Source organism: Bison bison, unplaced genomic scaffold (assembly GCF_000754665.1).
Source record: "Bison bison bison isolate TAMUID 2011002044 unplaced genomic scaffold, Bison_UMD1.0 scf7180017864469, whole genome shotgun sequence".
NCBI classification, from domain to species: Eukaryota; Metazoa; Chordata; class Mammalia; order Artiodactyla; family Bovidae; genus Bison; species Bison bison.
Window position 1 is genome coordinate 3,263,014 of NW_011495030.1, and position 4,801 is coordinate 3,267,814.

Below are 4,801 nucleotides of genomic sequence, written 5' to 3' on the forward strand. Positions count from 1 at the left end.
ATGTATACACACAGCTGATTGACTTTCAATGTATAGCAGAAACTATGCAATATTGTAAAGCAATTATACTCTGATTTTAAAAAGAAAGAAAAAGGGGAAATATACTAAATTTTTTAAAAAACAAAAAAGATTGCTTTTCAGTTGCTAGTATACAGAAATAAAATTGATTTTTATATATTGACCTCAAATCCTGCAACTCTGCTAAACCCATTACTTCTAGGAGTTTTTCCTTTGCCAGCTTATATATTGGTTTGTGGGATTTTAAAATTGATTTTCAAGAATCCTTTACATATTCTGTATATTTATTCATTGGATAAATATTTATTGAGTGCCTGGTATGTGTTAGATATTAAACTAGCACACTAATCTTGAGTCACCTTTGTTCATTGCTAAATTCTTCAAGATGCAGTTATGCATCTCAGTTATATAAATACTTAACACAGTACCATCCATTAATTTACTTATTCAAAAACTGGATTGAGTGCTTACTGTAGGCCAGGCAATAGTTTAGCTACTAGAGATATAGCACAAAAACAAACAAGAAAAACAAACATACACACAAATGAAGAGCCCTGCTGAAATGGAGAAGAAAGACAATAAATAGACAAGTAAATAATTAAGCAAATTTCAGTAGTGAAAATGCTCTGGAGAAAATAAGTCAAGGTTAATAGGATGGAGGGGACAGGCGAGAAGACAGAGAAAAAGGTGGCATTAAATACAGTGGTTGTGGAAGACCTCTCCCAAAGGGCATCATTTAAGCCAAGACCTGAGTAAGAAGAACAAACTGAGACAAGAGCCCTCAAGGAAGAGACAACAGCATGTGCAAAGGCTCTGGGGTGAGAATGAGCTCAGCATGACTGAGGCACAGGAAGGGGTCCAGAGTGTCTGGAGTTTCATTAAGCAAGGGACAGTGGTACAAAAGAGACTAAAGGGGCCAAAGGGGCTGCAGGCAGGGAGAGGACGTGGTAAGAGAGCCTTGATTCTCAGTCCTTGAAAAATAGCAGTGCCTGAGTCAAGTACATCAGACACAAAGGTAAGACAGAGCCCAGCCCTCGAGAGGCTATGATCTATGGTAGAGGCAAACACGTGAGCGGATGCAATAGAATGTGCAAAATACTGTAAGTGAGGTAGATGTGTGGGAGGGTTGGAGGTGGGAGACAAGAAAGAGGCAAGAATGATCCTTTATTCATATTTTTTAAGATAGAATTTCTATAGCCTTCTATTTAAGCCCCAAAGTAGAAAAATCCCCTTAAAAATAATACACACTATAAAATATACGGTACTATCTTATTTTCACATTATGATTAGTAGGTAGAGATCCCTTCTGTGTGCTCCATTTCCCCACCTGCAGAGCCTAAATTTACTTGTTTCTTTGTCCCACCAATCTTCATGTTCCATGAAAGCAGCAGCTGAGCTTTATTGTCCAATGAAGCACAGCTCTGGCGTAAGGGGAGAAGGTCAGATTCTAGTGGCCTGCCTTTTCTTAGGTTAGGGGTTTTTTTCCCTTTACTATCTCCCTATCCTCACCTGACTTTGGGGAATATGCCAAAGGATACGGAGGTCAAAATGATGGGCTGGCTTCTGTATAAATTCACTAGTATGTCTTCTAACCACTGAGATAGTTCCAGAATATTATAACTTACTCAACGGTTTTTATTGTAAAATATGTCAAACATCTAGAAAGTATAAAACTGTACAGTTTGAGAAATAGTAAAGATCCATGTATGTATATCCTGGTTAAGAAGCAGATCATTGCCCACTCTTGAGAGGCCACTTGTACATCCCTCCTTAACCACATTCCTCCCCCCACCTCCAAGTACACATTTACCTTAATTTGGGTTAATCAGTCCCTTGCTGTTCTTTACAACATTTCTACTCGTGTACACAATAGTCTGCCTTTTCTGAAGGTGGGACATCACAAGACCCCTAGTGGATGTCTGAGATCATGAAAAAAAAAAAAAGGGGAAAGTTCTGGTCACTCAGTCACGTCTGACTCTGCAACTCCATGGACTGTAGCCCATCAGGCTCTTTGGTCCATGGGATTCTCCAAGCAAGAATACTGGAGTGGGTAGCCATTCCCTTCTCCAGGGGATTTTCCCAACCCAGGGACTGAACCCAGGTCTCCTGTATTAGAGGCAGTTTCTTTACTGTCTGAGCCACCAGGGAAGCTCAATTGAGAGCATGGATAGTACCAGACACTGTATACATTATGTTTTTTCCTATACATACATACATACCCATGATACAGTTTAATTTATAAATTGCCATAAGAGATTAACAATAAATAATGATAAAATAGAACAACTGTAACAATCTACTGTAGTAAAAGTTATGTAAATGTGATCTTTCTCTCTCAAAATACCTATTGTACAATCTATTGCCTTTTCTATCTCAACTAAGCACTCTTCATGCACTGTGCTCATAACTTTTGCAGTTTGAGTTGCAACAGCAAAACTAGCATGAATTTCATTTTTCTTCTTTACAATTTCACTGATAGAAGATTCATTCCATAAATCTTAGCGACCTCAGATACATTTTTTCCTTTCCTCATTAAATCAAGAACTTTCACTTTTTTTTCACTCAAAGGAAGTACTTTACTATTTCTCTTTGTTGCATTCAAATTGTGCACTGTGGCTCTCTGTGGCTCATGTGCTCAGTCAGGTCCGACTCTTTGTGACCCCATAGACTGTAGCCCACCAGGCTCCTCTATCCATGGGATTTCCCAGGCAAGAATACTCGAGTGGGTTGCCAAGATCCACTGGATCTTCTCAACCCAGGGATTGAACTTGTGTCTTTTGCGTCTCCTTCATTGGAGGCAGATTCTTCACCATAAGTGTGACTTGCACACAAGCCTTGTGATATCACCAACAGTCATCTGAAACCAAAAGGCTACTGAATGATCAATTAGCAGGATACACAGGACAAAGGGATAATTCACTACATGGGCTGGACCCAGTGCGACGGTGCAAGACTTCCTCATCTACTCAGAATAGGGCATAGTTCAAAACTTATGGGCTGTTTATTTCTGGAATTTTTCATTTAATGTTTTGACCAAGGGTAACTGAAAATATGCAAAGCAAAACCATGGATAAGTGGTGACTACCGTATGCATCTAAACAAAATGTATTTTAGTTTTAAAACACTAAGTAGCAAGCGCATACCTAGCTATGTAAGGACAGGTGATCTTACCTCTGTTAGATGAAGACTCCCAGGAAAAGGTAAGCTGAAAAGTCTCGGAGCCGGAGTCAGCCTTTAGGTTCCCTGTGAATGAGTGGGCAAGGTCACATCTGAGTCCTGGGGAAAGAAGGAAAGGAAAAGGCTTAACACAGGTCTTGCAGTAAGTCAGGAAGAGAAAAACAAATATTTCATATTAACACATATAGGTGGAATCAAGAAAAATGGTACAGTTCTGTTCAGTCGCTCAGTCATGTCTGACTCTCTGCAACCCCATGAATCGCAGCATGCCAGGCCTCCCTGTCCATCACCAACTCCCTGAGTTCACTCAGACTCACGTCCATTGAGTCAGTGATGCCATCCAGCCATCTCATCCTCTGTCGTCCCCTTTACCTCCTGCCCCCAATCCCTCCCAGCATCAGAGTCTTTTCCAATGAGTCAACTCTTTGCATGAGGTGGCCAAAGTACTGGAGTTTCAGCTTCAGCATCATTCCTTCCAAAGAAATCCCAGGGCTGATCTCCTTCAGAATGGACTGGTTGGATCTCCTTGCAGTCCAAGGGACTCTCAAGAGTCCTCTCTAACACCACAGTTCAAAAGCATCAATTCTTCGGCACTCAGCCTTCTTCACAGTCCAACTCTCACATCCATACATGACCACTGGAAACACCATAGCCTTGACTAAATGAACCTTGGTTGGCAAAGTAATGTCTCTGCTTTTCAATATGCTATCTAGGTTGGTCATAACTTTCCTTCCAAGGAGTAAGCGTCTTTTAATTTCATGGCTGCAGTCACCATCTGCAGTGATTTTGGAGCCCAGAAAAATAAAGTCTGACACTGTTTCCACTGTTTCCCCATCTATTTCCCATGAGGTGATGGGACCAGATGCCATGATCTTCGTTTCCTGAATGTTTAGTTTTAAGCCAACTTTTTAACTCTCCTCTTTCACCTTCATCAAGAGGCTTTTTAGGTCCTCTTCACTTTCTGCCATAAGGGTGGTGTCATCTGCATACCTGAGGCTATTGATATTTCTCCCGGCAATCTTGATTCCAGCTTGTGCTTCTTCCAGTCCAGCGTTTCTCATGATGTACTCTGCATAGAAGTTTAATAAGCATGGTGACAATATACAGCCCTGATGTACTCCTTTACCTATTTGGAACCAGTCTGTTGTTCCATGTCCGGCTCTAACTGTTGCTTCCTGACTTGCATACAAATTTCTCAAGAGGCAGGTCAGGTGGTCTGGTATTCTCATCTCTTTCAGAATTTTCCACAGTTTATTGTGATCCACACAGTCAAAGGCTTTGGCATAGTCAATAAAGCAGAAATAGATGTTTTTCTGGAACTCTCTTGCTTTTTCCATGATCCAACGGATGTTGGCAATTTGGTCTCTGGTTCCTCTGCCTTTTCTAAAACCAGCTTGAACATCTGGAAGTTCATGGTTCACATATTGCTGAAGCCTGGCTTGGAGAATTTTGAGCATTACTTTACTAGTGTGTGAGATGAGTGCAATTGTGTGGTAGTTTGAGCATTCTTTGGCATTGCCTTTCTTTGGGATTGGAATGAAAACTGACCTTTTCCAGTCCTGTGGCCACTGCTGAGTTTTCCAAATTTGCTGGCATATTGAGTGCA

The 4,801-nt window shown here is 40.9% G+C and overlaps 1 protein-coding gene across 6 annotated transcripts in view; it reads right to left on the reverse strand.

Annotated features, from left to right (window-relative positions):
- Positions 1-4,801, reverse strand: part of PIP5K1B (phosphatidylinositol-4-phosphate 5-kinase, type I, beta) — a 533,355-nt gene that overhangs the window by 376,042 nt on the left and 152,512 nt on the right. For all 6 annotated transcript variants that reach the window (XM_010860667.1, XM_010860666.1, XM_010860662.1 and 3 more), the window contains one exon: positions 3,190-3,294. The gene's annotated coding sequence lies outside the window, so the exon portion shown is untranslated. The remainder of the gene's footprint in view (positions 1-3,189; positions 3,295-4,801) is intronic.